Source organism: Triturus cristatus, chromosome 2_1 (genome assembly GCF_964204655.1).
Source record: "Triturus cristatus chromosome 2_1, aTriCri1.1, whole genome shotgun sequence".
Lineage (NCBI taxonomy): Eukaryota > Metazoa > Chordata > Amphibia > Caudata > Salamandridae > Triturus > Triturus cristatus.
The window spans coordinates 339,680,261-339,698,411 of record NC_140581.1 but is presented as its reverse complement, the minus strand read 5'-3'; positions in this window follow the sequence as shown (position 1 = coordinate 339,698,411).

Sequence of the window (18,151 nt, the reverse complement as noted above, 5' to 3'; positions counted from 1 at the left end):
CTCACTGGACTTCTGTACCCTCCCTACTGGAGCGGTACTGCCTGACACCAGAACCACTGGAGCTCTACTTACAGAGACTCCAGGTTCTCCATACTCTGGGCGATCCTCCTCAAGTGGCCTAACAGGACAGCCTAGGCCCCCAACCTGGTGTTCCCTGAAGAAACCATCCAGGTTCTGAGACTGGGTTTCGGGCCTCTGGGGACTCAAAGTCACCCGCTCACTCCTACTCCACTGAGATAGGCCGTGAGCCCCTACACCCCTCTCACTACTCTGGGACCTAGCTGGGCTACTCTGAACCTCGACCCCCATCCAAGCCGGGAAGATCCCTGAGCCACTGCTGTTGGAAGCACTCTCCCATACCTCATCAGAACCTTGGGCCCTTTCCCAACGGTCCGCTTCTTTTGCAAGGTCCCCTGGACTAGCAAACCCATACTCCAACAGGTGTTGGCGCAACTCGGGACAACAACTCCTGAGCACCTGCTCCTTGAGAACCAGATTAAACAGATTCCTAACATCACGTTCCCTGTTAACCCTCTCCCAATCGCACAGTGCATCATCACATTCATCCACAAACTCCCCCCAATCCTGGTGAGGCAGCTTCCTACTGCCCCTGAACTTCAACCTATACTCCTCTTCTGGGGACACAGGTACCAGACTGGGGGAACTGGGAATGGAACTCTCTGCACTGGCCTCTCTATCGCTGCCACCACTGGACTCTACCCTCACTGGTGAATCCAGAAAACTACCACTGCGCTCTGGGGACAACTTACCCTCCAGAGCTAATCTCTCCCTGGCGAAGGCCCTCTCAGCCTCCGCCATCCTCTCCTCTACACCCAGCTGCGCCATCTCCTTGGCATGCTCTAACCTGAGCTTCTCCATGGCCAGCTGATGCTCCCTCTCTTCCCTCCTATCTATCCACTCCTCTGGGGACAGGTAAAGGGATGGGGTGCTGCTCCTGACACTGGACCCAGCAAGGGACTCCCTATCTATGGGGTCTTCACTTTCTACTGGCGTCCCTGTCAGGTAACCTTCCTCCTCCTCTGAATCTTCAGGGCTCCCCTCAGACCCACCACCCTCTCGGCGTGCGGCCCGGGCCCTATCTTCCTCACTGCGCTCTCGCTCCCACTCATCCTTTTGCCAAAGGATCAGGTTGTCCCTCAGTTTGGACTGGGTATCTAACTCACCCACCTCTATGTCCCTCTCCTCACAGAACCTTACCAGCTCCAACCTACTGTACCTAAACAGACCACAGAAATTAAAAGCAGGCTCCATTTTGGCGGACGTTCCTGAGAAGAGTTTAACACAAGGAACCTGAGTGTCTGAGCTAACACAGGAGTACATGATTCAAAAAGGACACCTTTAGGAGAGGAAATAATGTAACTCAAAAACAATAATCCCTAAAATGTGATTTATCTAATGCAGAGTTTTGTGGTGTAGCCAGTCGCTGCTGCGGTACAGCGCAAACGCAAGTCCAAATCCCACCGCTGAACACCAATGTTAGAACTGGGATTTCTGGTTGGCTAGGGCTTGCGCCAAAGCCAGGCAGAAACCACCACTCTAGTCAGGGCCAGGAAGTTACACGCCAAAGATAACCCCTGCTCACCCCCTTGGTAGCTTGGCACGAGCAGTCAGGCTTATCTCTGAGGCGATGTGTAAAGCGTTTGCGCGCGCACCCAGCAACAACACCCAAGGCCCACCACAAAGGAAACTCCACACAAGGTATTCTATAAAAATAGCCTTTGTATTATACACAACACATTAGATAAAAACACACACCCAGTAACTACTGGTGACAAGAAAGTATCACCTACGCAACCCTAACCACTTTTAGGAGAATACTGCGCAGGGAACTAGGACCTCACTAGCACCACCTGTACTAGTAGGAAACAAACAACCACCTAAGTATCACCATACCTATAGGGGTAAACACACATTACACATGATGCCTAAAACATTCAGAGGTGTAGGGAATGAAAACACATGATGCATAAGACATTCAGAGGTGTAAGGAAGGAAAACACATGATGCATGAAAACACATTCAGAGGTGTAAAGCAAGGCACATGACGCATCGAAATACATTCAGGGGTGCAGGTAAGGGAAACACATGATGCATAAAAATACATTCAGTGGTGTAAAGCAAGGAGACTCACATAGGCCACCACCTGTGGCAGTTCCTAGGCCAACTGGCCTCGTTGGGGCTAGGACACCCTGTGTCCAGTCAAGCTGCGCCAGCTGCGCAGACTAAAGCAAAAATGGTCCCCCACCTAAACGTGGCAGCTGCCCACTAAGTGCCGGGCAGCTGGAAAACGAACTTCAGGCACTGCGTGCCTCTGGAGCCCTCTCTGGGCTCTGTTCACTCAGAAAATGTCCCCTAGAGCCCTCGTGGCTCGGAACAGTCGTGCTCCCCCTCGTTGGAGCGCTCCGGGCGCTCGGAACACCAGACAATGCCCTCTAGAGCCCTCGTGGCTCTGCACAACGTTGGAGCCTCACTGGGCTCAAACAACAATGCCCCGGGAGCCTTCACGGCTCTGAAACAACATGCCCCCGAGGTCGGAGCGTTCCCTGCGCTCTTCGTTGGAGTCCCTCTCAGGGACTCGAGACACCACAATGCCTCCGTTCGTTGGAGTCCCACACGGGGGACTCTTTACACACAATGCCCCCCTAGAGCCTCACGGGGCTCGAGAAATGCTGTGGCAACCGTTGGAGCCTCACGGGGCTCGATCACTGCCCCCGCACCCCCAGCATATGCGCGGAGTCCCCCAGCCCTTCTAAACACTCACCGGGCTGCTCGGGGACTCCCGCGTTGTCTCCGCTCTTCACGTCGGGGCTTCCAGTCACGCGGAGGGGCAGGCACCGACAATGTGCCTCGCGCCCCCTCCGCACCAGCTCCACTCGCACTCCTTTCCTCCGTCCAGCGCGGGGTAGGCTCCCGCCTGGATCTTCGCTGCACAGGAGCGCGGGGTAGGCTCCCGTCCGCTTCCTGACTTCAAGACGAGGCTTCCGTCCCGCGGCACGCCCCCAGGCCTGCCTGACTTCCGGTTACGAACCGGGCTGCAGCGGTGATCTCGGTGATTAGAGGGGTGGGCTCCCTCCGTAAATGCAATCCTCGGCGGGGTAGGCACCCGCCGCAACCATAAGCAAATAAGCGGGGTGGGCACCCGCAATCTGAATCACAGCGCTTCACAGCACTATTAAGGGAGCCAGCGCTCGCAGCGCTACAAAGGTCATAAAAACGCCCCCAGGTGCTGAGAAACAGCAGGTCCAGGAAAACAGCGCGCACAGCGCTACAAAGTCCAGGAAGCGCTCCCATGCGCTATAAGCAATGTCCAGCAACCAAAAAGGTCCTTCAGAGAGCAGGGGGCAAAGGCTGGGCCCAGAGCCAGCTCACAGGGCCCTCCAGCAGGGAGGCAGTCCCCAGTGGCGGTCTCTCCTGGCACCCAGCAGCAGCAGGCCCCCCCTCAAGTGGATCCTGGAAGAGAACACATGTAAGGGGACACAGCCCCTTTTTATATAGTACAAGTCTTTGTCTGAAGGTGCAGGGAAGGGGCGAACCAGTTCCAACAGGTTCCTGAGCACTTTGTTTTGCTCAGCCCCTCTCCCTATTCACTGGCAGGGCTAGGCTCATTAGACGCACCACAGGGGCCGGCGCCAGCATTGTGTGGGGGAGCCCTGTCCTATTCAGGACCCAGGTACACTCCTCCCCAGCCATCAACATGCTAACTCCCCATTCACCACTGGGTGACTCCTCCTGACTCTGGGGAATTCCCTAGTCCGTCACCTGACCTCACCAGCCAATCGCCAGACAAGCCACACATTTCAGACTGCACACTGAAGTGCCCACTTCTAGAAGTGGCACTTCCACACCAGGTACATGCACGCCGCACACATCAACGCGCAGCATTCACTCACACGAGTCCGCACATACCAAACACGGGCCTGCACACCCCACGCATCAGGAACTGCCAGGACACATACATTCCCCCATGCATTCCTATGGGAGGGCAGGCCAACCTCACAACACGCACGCACTTTACCCTGGGACACAGCGGTAAAGTGCGCAGAAGTCAATAAAATCACTAACCCAAGTCATCAATGAAAAGCAAAAAGTTTCGGGGTGAACCTGCCAGAAGGGCCGGGTCCAACAGAGTCCTCGGAAAAGAGGTATAACCTTAGAAATTGTGATACCATTAGGAAACGTGACTGGTATCAGGACACTGATACACATTCCTTTTGTTCCGTTCAGGGTTCATCAAAACATTTGGGGAGGGACGAGCGATCAGAACAAAAGCAAGAAGATCAACCAAAGATAAAAAGGGAAACACATCGAAATTCAGATTATATTTTCAAACAGGAAGAACAACCTAACGCAAAACCTCAATTCAAAAAGATGAAAGTAGCTGGCTTAAAAATTAGACATACCCAGGTTACGGAGGACTCAGCTTCTGAACAGGGAATGAGCTCTGACGATGCAAGACAGCGCGGCAGAAGTAACAATAGCTCGCCAGAACCTGAAGGATTTTATGATGACAGCAGTATTGAATGATCACATCACGGTGGAAACACCTGATACAAGAGTTAGTGTCCCCCATTGATCACATGATATTATACTTTTAATAGAGGGGGACATTTCAAGAAAGGTTAAAGGTCTCTTTTGGGGGAACTTAACATATGGATATGACATACTGCTAGCAGAAAAAGATTGTCCGCCTGAGTTTGTGTTGGATTGCCCAAAGGGGGAAAGTGTAATTTTGCCTGCTTTCTCTTACATCGTTTCAGAATCTTTAAAACATTCATACGTGCAGGAGTGGGTGCTGGTGCTAGCTCTGCCATCATACCGCAATCATGTAGGGTAGGACGTGGAGTCTACTCATGAAATAACATTAAAATATGCTTCAAATCAGACAGTACCCTATTCAAAACGATGCAAAAAGACAGGTCAAAGAAATCTTAGACAAGCTTGAATACCAAGGTGTGATTGGGACTTGCACCTCCCCGATGAATAATCCTTTGTTTCTAGTAATGAAACCTGACAACTCATATAATCTTGTTTTTGACTACCGACAGTTGAACACATGCACATGAACATTTTGAGTCCAAAACGCACACTGTGCCGCATTAATGAATAACATTGTGCGGAAGAAATACAAAACAACATTATATATCTTGAATGGAATCATCTGCCAAAATATAGCTCCTGAAAGTAGATATTTGACAGCATTCTCTGCCCTGGCTAGACACTTTGAAAAATCTTTGTCATTTGCCTCAGGGGTATAAGAACAGCCCGGGGCTATTCTCGGCAACAGTGTCAGAAATATTACAAACATGTGAAGAGGAGGCAGTGTCCAAAGTAGAATGACATCCATCTGAGGGATGATGAATTACTTGAACACTTGTGCAGGGTGAACAACATAATTGTGGGATTCACCAATTTGGGCTACAAATCTAATTTCAAAAAGTCAAAAATTGCCCATCTCAATGTTATATTTTTGGGATATGAGCTCTCAAGTGAAGGCAAGAGCCTGGCAGCTAACCTTTTAGAAAAATTTGCTCTGCTCCAACCTCCAAAGTCTCTCAAAGGTATGCAATCCATTTTAGGATTTCTAAATTTTGGCAGAACATACATTCTAGATTATGCAGAAAGAGTAAAACCTTTCCACAACTTAATCAGACGCGATTTCACACTACATCAGTGGACACATCAACAAACAGATACTCTCCGTTCAGTTCAGTCTGACATGATAGCATCAAAACATTTGCACACATGTGTGAATTCTACTAACTTGGTGATCTGGGTGGCCCCAGGTTTATCAGGATATACTTATATCACTTTCAATGAAGGTGAGACAGTCCCAATTGCATACAAATCAAATGTATACACAAATGCTGAAATGTGATTCGCAGCAACAGAAAAAATACTGACAGCAGTACAGACTACTGTAGTGAGAGAAAGAGCACTAGCACATCGGAAATGCATAATCGTTGTTTCCCCAGTACCAACTTTAGAGGCTGTTACCAAAGCGAGCATTCCAACTGCAAAAGCACTGCATCCACAATGGATAGAATGGGCTAATTCTCTTACTGCAACAGATGTAGCTTACAAATATGATCCTACATTAAAGACACAAGCGTTCCTGCAGTACGAACAAGAATACCCTCTCCCGAATGAAATATTCCCTCCAGAGAAATATGAATACATCATTTATACTGATGGTTCTGCTCAGTCTGCCATAAGAAGTAAACACCAGTATAGCGCAGCATGTGCTCTAGTGAAGGGACATATGCGGGATGGTAAGTTCTATCCCAGCAATACGACCATGCAATCTACAGGAGATTGTACAGCACAGTTGGCAGAGCTAAAAGCCCTGATACTAGCACTACAGTATACGGATCGGGAATTCCCCACACTGATAGTGTGTGATTTGTTTTACTGTGCAGTCATGTAATGAATATCTTCATTACTGGGGCCAGAATGGGTTTAGAGATTCCAAGGTTTGCACAACGAAACATAGATTGGTATAGGAACAAATGGCAAAGCTGAGAGCATACTTGCCACAGGCTCAAGTTATTCACACCTTGAGTCATCAACGTGTTGGCATACACATTGGAGGGAATTCACTGGCTGACAAAGCCGCCAAGGTGACAGTGCGAACTGCTGCTGTTGCTGCGATCACTCGTTCTAGCACGAGGATAGATGGAGACATACTCATAGCTGTCAATGCCTCAAAAAACAACTCTGCAGTCCCGGAAGGGTTTCCACTGAAATATTCCTATAAATTAGATGTGCAAACACACCGTATGCTCAAATTACAGGAGTGGGGGATAGAGTTATACCGAACATGGATCACAGATTAGGTTTAATTCTAGCTGCACATGAGTGTCTGGGCTCAGTTCACGCATGAGTCACTGCTACAATTTAATTACTGAAGCGGCCAAAATTGCCCATCTCAATGTTCTATTTTTGGGATATGAGCTCTCAAGTGAAGGCAAGAGCCTGGCAGCTAACCTTTTAGAAAAATGTGCTCTGCTCCAACCTCCAAAGTCTCTCAAAGGTATGCAATCCATTTTAGGATTTCTAAATTTTGGCAGAACATACATTTTAGATTATGCAGAAAGAGTAAAACCTTTCAACAACTTAATCAGACGCGATTTCACACCACATGAGTGGACACATCAACACACAGATACTCTCCGTTCAGTTCAGTCTGATATGATACCATCAAAACATTTGCACACATGTGTGAATTCTACTAACTTGGTGATCTGGGTGGCCCCAGGTTTATCAGGATATACTTATATCACTTTCAATGAAGGTGAGACAGTCCCAATTGCATACAAATCAAATGTATACACAAATGCTGAAATGCGATTCGCAGCAACAGAAACAATACTGACAGCAGTACAGACTACTGTAGTGAGAGAAAGAGCACTAGCACATCGGAAATTCATAATCGTTGTTACCCCAGTACCAACTTTAGAGGCTGTTACCAAAGCGAGCATTCCAACTGCAAAAGCACTGCATCCACAATGGATACAATGGGCTAATTCTCTTACTGCAACAGATGTAGCTTACAAATATGATCCTACATTAAAGACACAAGCGTTCCTGCAGTATGAACAAGAATACCCCCTCCCGAATGAAATATTCCCTCCAGAGAAATATGAATACATCATTTATACTGATGGTTCTGCTCAGTCTGCCATAAGAAGTAAAGAACAGTATAGCGCAGCATGTGCTCTAGTGAAGGGACATATGCGGGATGGTAAGTTCTATCCCAGCAATACGACCATGCAATCTACAGGAGATTGTACAGCACAGTTGGCAGAGCTAAAAGCCCTGATACTAGCACTACAGTATACGGATCGGGAATTCCCCACACTGATAGTGTGTGATTTGTTTTACTGTGCAGTCATGTAATGAATATCTTCATTACTGGGGCCAGAATGGGTTTAGAGATTCCAAGGTTTGCACAACGAAACATAGATTGTTATAGGAACAAGTGGCAAAGCTGAGAGCATACTTGCCACAGGCTCAAGTTATTCACACCTTGAGTCATCAACGTGTTGGCATACACATTGGAGGGAATTCACTGGCTGACAAAGCCGTCAAGGTGACAGTGCGAACTGCTGCTGTTGCTGCGATCACTCGTTCTAGCACGAGGATAGATGGAGACATACTCATAGCTGTCAATGCCTCAAAAAACAACTCTGCAGTCCCGGAAGGGTTTCCACTGAAATATTCCTATAAATTAGATGTGCAAAACACACCGTATGCTCAAATTACAGGAGTGGGGGATAGAGTTATACCGAACATGGATCACAGATTAGGTTTAATTCTAGCTGCACATGAGTGTCTGGGCTCAGTTCACGTATGAGTCACTGCTACAATTTAATTACTGAAGCGGCCAAAATTGCCCATCTCGATGTTCTATTTTTGGGATATGAGCTCTCAAGTGAAGGCAAGAGCCTGGCAGCTAACCTTTTAGAAAAATGTGCTCTGCTCCAACCTCCAAAGTCTCTCAAAGGTATGCAATCCATTTTAGGATTTCTAAATTTTGGCAGAACATACATTCTAGATTATGCAGAAAGAGTAAAACCTTTCCACATCTTAATCAGACGCGATTTCACACCACATCAGTGGACACATCAACACAGAGATACTCTCCGTTCAGTTCAGTCTGACATGATAGCATCAAAACATTTGCACACATGTGTGAATTCTACTAACTTGGTGATCTGGGTTGCCCCAGGTTTATCAGGATATACTTATATCACTTTCAATGAAGGTGAGACAGTCCCAATTGCATACAAATCAAATGTATACACAAATGCTGAAATGTGATTCACAGCAACAGAAAAAATACTGACAGCAGTACAGACTACTGTAGTGAGAGAAAGAGCACTAGCACTTCGGAAATGCATAATTGTTGTTACCCCAGTACCAACTTTAGAGGCTTTTACCAAAGCGAGCATTCCAACTGCAAAAGCACTGCATCCACAATGGATACAATGGGTTAATTCTCTTACTGCAACAGATGTAGCTTACAAATATGATCCTACGTTAAAGACACAAGCGTTCCTGCAGTACGAACTAGAATACCCTCTCCCGAATGAAATATTCCCTCCAGAGAAATATGAATACATCATTTATACTGATGGTTCTGCTCAGTCTGCCATAAGAAGTAAACAACAGTATAGCGCAGCATGTGCTCTAGTGAAGGGACATATGCGGGATGGTAAGTTCTATCCCAGCAATACGACCATGCAATCTACAGGAGATTGTACAGCACAGTTGGCAGAGCTAAAAGCCCTAATACTAGCACTACAATATACGGATCGGGAATTCCCCACACTGATAGTGTGTGATTTGTTTTACTGTTCAGTCATGTAATGAATATCTTCATTACTGGGGCCAGAATGGGTTTAGAGATTCCAAGGTTTGCACAACTAAACATAAATTGTTATAGGAACAAGTGGCAAAGCTGAGAGCATACTTGCCATACAGGAAGTTCAGATGGAAAGACTAATATTGTTTCAAGACTCTTCTGTACAAAATACCAGAGAAGACAATAACGGAGTAAAAAGTACAACTGTTGAAAGTGAACAACATCCAAATGAAACTGAAACACAATATGCAGTTTGGCCCAGTAATGAAATTTACATCAATGTGCCTTCACAAGAAGCAACTGCCAGATCTACAAACACTGCTGAGATCCCAAAGATAGATCGAACTGCGTCTGGCTACTTCATAAACTTCAATGACTTTTCTTCAGATCCAAGTGAACCTGAGCAAATGCCACCCATTTCCAGAAAATAAATTTTTCGACAATTCTATCTCAGGCTGAAAAAGACTTAGTTTGTGCCCCCTTGGCTGTGTCTTTCGTTTGCATTAGGGATCCTGTTCCTTTTAAGTTGGATTAGTATAGTAACTGTCTCTTTCCTACTATTGAAAGGACATTACCTCCCACAACGCTCTGCAGCACAACCTATGAACTTGGTCCTGAAACCACATACGTCATCACATCGTGAACAAAGAGACTTGTCCCTAGTGAACATTACAGCAGTTCCAGTACAGGATGGTATGGTTTGGGATTGAGATTCATATGATGTATTTGGTCTTACTAAACATTTGAAAATTCCAAATGTATTTAAAATTTCAATGAATGGTTTCATTACGTCGAGTACACTCTCTGATGATTGGGACCTCGAAACTATAAATACTAGGCTCTCAGATTTAGAACAATCTGCTGCATTTTCTTACAGGGAATCGCATGAAGACACACCTGACTTGGACAGTGTATATATATATAGATATATTTTTTTTATTGGCATTTGTAGAGCGCACAGCTACCTCCAACGGAGGTGTCCCGGCGCTAGCAACAGAGCATGAAAGAGAAACGTAGAGGTGCCAAGAGGGTCTAGGCCCAGTCAAACAGCCATGTTTTCAGGTTTTTCCTGAAGACCCGTTCTGAGGGGATTTACGCAGATGTTCCAGCATGGAGTTCCATAGCATGGTTGTTCTTACCGAGAACGACCTGCCGCCTATTCTGGCTTTCTTGAAATGCGGGATTACCAGTAACTCCTGATAATTCGAGCGAAGGGTCCTGCATTGATGGTATTTCTGGAGTCTTTTCTTCAGATATATTGGGCCTGAGTCTCGAGAAGCTCTGAAGGCCAAGGTTAAAGCCTTGAATTCAATGCGTCTTTTTACCGGTAGCCAGTGAAGGCGGAGGTGCGGTGAGATGTGATGGCGGAACGGAACATTCCTAATCAGTCTTGCTGCTGCGTTTTGTATAATCTGCAGCTTTCTAACAAGGTACTCAGGCATGCCAAGATACAAACTGTTCGCATAGTCAAGTTGGGAGATGACCAGAGCATGAACAACGGACTTTCTACAGCTGATCGGTATTAGCTTCAGGAATCTTCTCAGAGTTTTTAGCTTCCAAAAACAGACGGCAGAGACCTGGCTGATCTGGGCTTTGCCTGACAAAGAGGCATCGAATTTAAATCCCAAATTCCTTCCCGAGGTTGCTGGCACCGGAGGGGGGTTTAGTTCCGCAGGCCACCAGAGTTTTGAGCTGGGGGGGAAGGTTGGTTAAAAAAGAGTACCTCAGTTTTGTCTGTATTTAGCTTCATACAGTTGTCATTCATCCAGGAGGCAACTTTCTGTAGGCAACTCCTGAAGTTCGTAAATGCAACCTCGGAGTGTTCCCTAAAGGAGAACACAAGCTGCGTGTCGTCCGCATATATTGTTACCAGCATTATGGTCATCACTTTTTGCACAGAGATGTCAACACTTACCATCAATGGGAACATTGCCCGACACCACTGAAAGGTAGTGTCATACTTTTTGGGGTTCAATACATCTGAACCAATGTCATACTACTATAAGCTAGTACAGACGAATGCAACTGCAAAGAAAATTATGCTGACAAACACCAAGCTCATATATTCAGCACATTTTATCTCCCAACTGTCTATACAAGGTTTCTACTATTGGAGGGACACAATACATACAAAGTCCATCTGGGGAATGAAAGATTGGCAGGTTCAGGGTAGTGAGGCTTTATTTAGAGCTTGCCTCATTCCATTACAGATAATATTCCTGAAACTGAACAGTGCAACAGACTACCTGCTACGGATTTGCAAAAATTAAAGATCTGAAAACACCACGCATCCCCTTACCAGCACCTATTGAAGGTTTATCAAATGACACACTGATAAGTGAGGAGATGCTGAGTGCAATAATACAGAATGGTACATACAATTCATCAGCTCCCAATTGGAAGGGATAGTTGGTTTGGCGAATCAACACAAATAGTTGTCAGTCAAGATTCAAGGGTACCACCAGAGTGTTTAGTATCCATAGGCCTGACCCACGCAATGTACACACCGATGACCACGGTTTAGTGACTTCTTATAGTGTTGAGAAGTTGTGCCTAGAATGGCTAAAAACCTCAATACTATTACAGGTGAAACAACACTTGTCCCTTTTAACTGACAACATGGTTCTTTGGGATTTCTTTACTAGGTCCCAAGAAACCGCATAAGAAACGCTTCTTATATGCCATCTACAATGAACTGTGTAAAGTCTCCAAACAGGATGCTGATGAGAGATTACGTAAAAGTGATAGGATTAACCTAGAAAAGGACTTTGCTGTGGTAGACAATGGAATGACCACACTTTCTTCACATATTTATTCACTGGGCAACATTGTATCCCCGGCAATTGGCATAATGGAAAAAGATTTGTCTATTTTAAAACAAGGGCAAACTCAATTGTGCTCCAGTATGCTTTTAAGCTGGACACTACAATCATTGTGTTCTGGCCATGTGCAATGCTAATACATTAACAGCACAAATTTGTTTTGGCTTATAAACTGACAGACAGACAGTTGACCATGGCACGCAGAGATGCAAAGTATACCATGCTGCTCACTGAAAGATTAGAGAAGTTACCTTTTACAGTAGCAGAGTCACCGTCTACGGAATGGTTAATGCACGGCTACATCACACTGCCAATAACGACATTCCAGTTCCAATACTGCCTTAGATACATCCAAGCAGGCAGGTATGAAGAGTTGGATGAAGGGTACACACAGGAAACCTGGGAGTTACCGTATATATATATAGGTATAGAAATATGGACACTGAAGTTTTCTTAAGTGGAACTGACTGTGAGAGGGCTTTAAGTGGATCTTTAGTGTGTAAGGAAGTCTCCATTCATGGAGCATGTAATGCATTGAAGGCAAATTTATCTTGCTACTTTAAAGACTCCCCAGCAGCAGTTATTCATCCAGTTTTTCAGTTACTTTCAAATGGGAGTTCTTTAATGCTGAATGATCAAGGCTGTTGCGGGATGGCACAAGGCATCGCATATCTAGTCACAGTAAACCTCAGGGTTGTTTGTTGTATGCAAGTATTGTTTCCCCCCGCCTGCATAGCAAGGGAGGCACCATTGTGGCCCTCATTGAATGTTTCCAGTATAAGCTTTGATTCTCTGAGCAGACTGAAAGCCATGTTGTTTTGTAAAAATGTGACCTTACTTCAGCCTGCGAGACTTTTAATCTCCAGGTTGCAAGGTCTTCAGCAGAGATACAGGCCCTGGTCCATACGAACTTCCCGATCCATTTAGGAAAAATGGTCCATCATATCTTTAACATGTCAGATACGAATGGGATCGTACACTTATCTAAGCGCCTTGGATCAGGTCTCTTAACCACCTTTCAGACCATCTTCGAAGTAATTCTAGCTTTCATACACTCCGTAGTTGGAAGCGTTTTGGAGGGCTTCCTTTGGTCCTGCTATCAGTAGCGGGCATCCTGATTTTAATCCTATTGCTTCGCAATGGTCGTCTCAATCCCTCAAGAAATGGAGAGAGCAATGCTGGAACAATGTTTTCGTGAGTGTATGGTGTTCTACCTGACCACGCCTCGGCTTCGAAAGCTGAGTGAGCATTGGTTCCTGTCTTTCAGACCAGTCTGGCTAGACTGAGTCCTGCCTGTGTTCCGTTGCCTCTTCTGTGGATTCCGAGGACGTGTTTTGGACCTGTGTCTTACACTTCCATCGTTTGCGCCACCGGACATAGACTTGTTACTGGAGCCCTTGCAGGCACACATGTACAGTTGTCCAGAGTGTATTCCAATGTTGATAACGCATTTCTAGATCCTCCAAAGGATGTTTCCACTCTCGTTGGAAGGGAAATCGTCTCTGCTCCAGAGGTGCAGTCATCGGTTTCAGGCATGCAGGCATCTAATTCTTCCTCGGCGGCTGCTGTGGGAACCAGAGATGACCATCTTTGCTCACTAGACATTATATTTGAGGTACTGGAGGGATTGCCACCTGTGGATGCAATGTTCAGCAATGTTGAGTCTTCAGCACAGGATTCATAAACAATGGAATGACCACACTTTCTTCACATATTTATTCACTGGGCAACATTGTATCCCCGGCAATTGGCATAATGGAAAAAGATTTGTCTATTTTAAAACAAGGGCAAACTCAATTGTGCTCCAGTATGCTTTTAAGCTGGACACTACAATCATTGTGTTCTGGCCATGTGCAATGCTAATACATTAACAGCACAAATTTGTTTTGGCTTATAAACTGACAGACAGACAGTTGACCATGGCACGCAGAGATGCAAAGTATACCATGCTGCTCACTGAAAGATTAGAGAAGTTACCTTTTACAGTAGCAGAGTCACCGTCTACGGAATGGTTAATGCATGGCTACATCACACTGCCAATAACGACATTCCAGTTCCAATACTGCCTTAGATACATCCAAGCAGGCAGGTATGAAGAGTTGGATGAAGGGTACACACAGGAAACCTGGGAGTTACCGTATATATATATAGGTATAGAAATATGGACACTGAAGTTTTCTTAAGTGGAACTGACTGTGAGAGGGCTTTAAGTGGATCTTTAGTGTGTAAGGAAGTCTCCATTCATGGAGCATGTAATGCATTGAAGGCAAATTTATCTTGCTACTTTAAAGACTCCCCAGCAGCAGTTATTCATCCAGTTTTTCAGTTACTTTCAAATGGGAGTTCTTTAATGCTGAATGATCAAGGCTGTTGCGGGATGGCACAAGGCATCGCATATCTAGTCACAGTAAACCTCAGGGTTGTTTGTTGTATGCAAGTATTGTTTCCCCCCGCCTGCATAGCAAGGGAGGCACCATTGTGGCCCTCATTGAATGTTTCCAGTATAAGCTTTGATTCTCTGAGCAGACTGAAAGCCATGTTGTTTTGTAAAAATGTGACCTTACTTCAGCCTGCGAGACTTTTAATCTCCAGGTTGCAAGGTCTTCAGCAGAGATACAGGCCCTGGTCCATACGAACTTCCCGATCCATTTAGGAAAAATGGTCCATCATATCTTTAACATGTCAGATACGAATGGGATCGTACACTTATCTAAGCGCCTTGGATCAGGTCTCTTAACCACCTTTCAGACCATCTTCGAAGTAATTCTAGCTTTCATACACTCCGTAGTTGGAAGCGTTTTGGAGGGCTTCCTTTGGTCCTGCTATCAGTAGCGGGCATCCTGATTTTAATCCTATTGCTTCGCAATGGTCGTCTCAATCCCTCAAGAAATGGAGAGAGCAATGCTGGAACAATGTTTTCGTGAGTGTATGGTGTTCTACCTGACCACGCCTCGGCTTCGAAAGCTGAGTGAGCATTGGTTCCTGTCTTTCAGACCAGTCTGGCTAGACTGAGTCCTGCCTGTGTTCCGTTGCCTCTTCTGTGGATTCCGAGGACGTGTTTTGGACCTGTGTCTTACACTTCCATCGTTTGCGCCACCGGACATAGACTTGTTACTGGAGCCCTTGCAGGCACACATGTACAGTTGTCCAGAGTGTATTCCAATGTTGATAACGCATTTCTAGATCCTCCAAAGGATGTTTCCACTCTCGTTGGAAGGGAAATCGTCTCTGCTCCAGAGGTGCAGTCATCGGTTTCAGGCATGCAGGCATCTAATTCTTCCTCGGCGGCTGCTGTGGGAACCAGAGATGACCATCTTTGCTCACTAGACATTATATTTGAGGTACTGGAGGGATTGCCACCTGTGGATGCAATGTTCAGCAATGTTGAGTCTTCAGCACAGGATTCATAAACAATGGAATGACCACACTTTCTTCACATATTTATTCACTGGGCAACATTGTATCCCCGGCAATTGGCATAATGGAAAAAGATTTGTCTATTTTAAAACAAGGGCAAACTCAATTGTGCTCCAGTATGCTTTTAAGCTGGACACTACAATCATTGTGTTCTGGCCATGTGCAATGCTAATACATTAACAGCACAAATTTGTTTTGGCTTATAAACTGACAGACAGACAGTTGACCATGGCACGCAGAGATGCAAAGTATACCATGCTGCTCACTGAAAGATTAGAGAAGTTACCTTTTACAGTAGCAGAGTCACCGTCTACGGAATGGTTAATGCATGGCTACATCACACTGCCAATAACGACATTCCAGTTCCAATACTGCCTTAGATACATCCAAGCAGGCAGGTATGAAGAGTTGGATGAAGGGTACACACAGGAAACCTGGGAGTTACCGTATATATATATAGGTATAGAAATATGGACACTGAAGTTTTCTTAAGTGGAACTGACTGTGAGAGGGCTTTAAGTGGATCTTTAGTGTGTAAGGAAGTCTCCATTCATGGAGCATGTAATGCATTGAAGGCAAATTTATCTTGCTACTTTAAAGACTCCCCAGCAGCAGTTATTCATCCAGTTTTTCAGTTACTTTCAAATGGGAGTTCTTTAATGCTGAATGATCAAGGCTGTTGCGGGATGGCACAAGGCATCGCATATCTAGTCACAGTAAACCTCAGGGTTGTTTGTTGTATGCAAGTATTGTTTCCCCCCGCCTGCATAGCAAGGGAGGCACCATTGTGGCCCTCATTGAATGTTTCCAGTATAAGCTTTGATTCTCTGAGCAGACTGAAAGCCATGTTGTTTTGTAAAAATGTGACCTTACTTCAGCCTGCGAGACTTTTAATCTCCAGGTTGCAAGGTCTTCAGCAGAGATACAGGCCCTGGTCCATACGAACTTCCCGATCCATTTAGGAAAAATGGTCCATCATATCTTTAACATGTCAGATACGAATGGGATCGTACACTTATCTAAGCGCCTTGGATCAGGTCTCTTAACCACCTTTCAGACCATCTTCGAAGTAATTCTAGCTTTCATACACTCCGTAGTTGGAAGCGTTTTGGAGGGCTTCCTTTGGTCCTGCTATCAGTAGCGGGCATCCTGATTTTAATCCTATTGCTTCGCAATGGTCGTCTCAATCCCTCAAGAAATGGAGAGAGCAATGCTGGAACAATGTTTTCGTGAGTGTATGGTGTTCTACCTGACCACGCCTCGGCTTCGAAAGCTGAGTGAGCATTGGTTCCTGTCTTTCAGACCAGTCTGGCTAGACTGAGTCCTGCCTGTGTTCCGTTGCCTCTTCTTGGATTCCGAGGACGTGTTTTGGACCTGTGTCTTACACTTCCATCGTTTGCGCCACCGGACATAGACTTGTTACTGGAGCCCTTGCAGGCACACATGTACAGTTGTCCAGAGTGTATTCCAATGTTGATAACGCATTTCTAGATCCTCCAAAGGATGTTTCCACTCTCGTTGGAAGGGAAATCGTCTCTGCTCCAGAGGTGCAGTCATCGGTTTCAGGCATGCAGGCATCTAATTCTTCCTCGGCGGCTGCTGTGGGAACCAGAGATGACCATCTTTGCTCACTAGACATTATATTTGAGGTACTGGAGGGATTGCCACCTGTGGATGCAATGTTCAGCAATGTTGAGTCTTCAGCACAGGATTCATAAACAATCTGGCATTTCCTGTGCTGGGAACTATTCAGCATTTCTTAAACATTTTCCAAATTGAAGGTCAAAACTGACTTTGTTTTATTTTTCGCTCTCTGCTCATAGTGGCTTTCAAGGTACTCAGTGTAATAGTAACCACTCATACAAGTTTAGAGGAACTTTTGAACGCTTTTAGAGAGAAAGGCTTTTTCTTTTAAGGACATTTTTTTACAGGCTTTTAAAGTGCTTTTAGTATTTTAATTATAAATGATTTGTATGCTTTTCCTTGCCGTAGTGTTATCATTATTTAGCTGACTCTGTTGACCTTTTGATGAGGACTGGGTGTCATGTCCTTTAGGCTATTACTGTCATGTATACCCCTTGTTTACATACGTCTGTCCCATTCACACGACAATAATGATTCTAACCTTTTACCTAGCAGCTTGCTCCTGTATCTTCAACACCAGGCTCTCAGTACTCTATCATAATCCCTGTACATCATGTAAATAAACACGTTCTCAGGTGTGGTAGGATTATTCTGTATAAGGGTCACCACTTTTGTCATCCTTGGCCAACAGCCAGCTGTGCATGATCGCATTTGTTTGGAAAAACATTTATGATTGTTTTCAAAACATATATGATTGTTTTCAAAACATATCGATTTTAGAAGAAACACTGGAGTGACCACCCTAGAATATAAGACCCTTATTCCCCCCTGTAAATTGGAGGAGAATTCCTTCTAAACTGACACAGGGTCCTGCATGTTGAATCTTCGACACACTGCAGTCTGACATCCATTGTGGGCTGTCATCCTTGAAGCAGAGACGGGG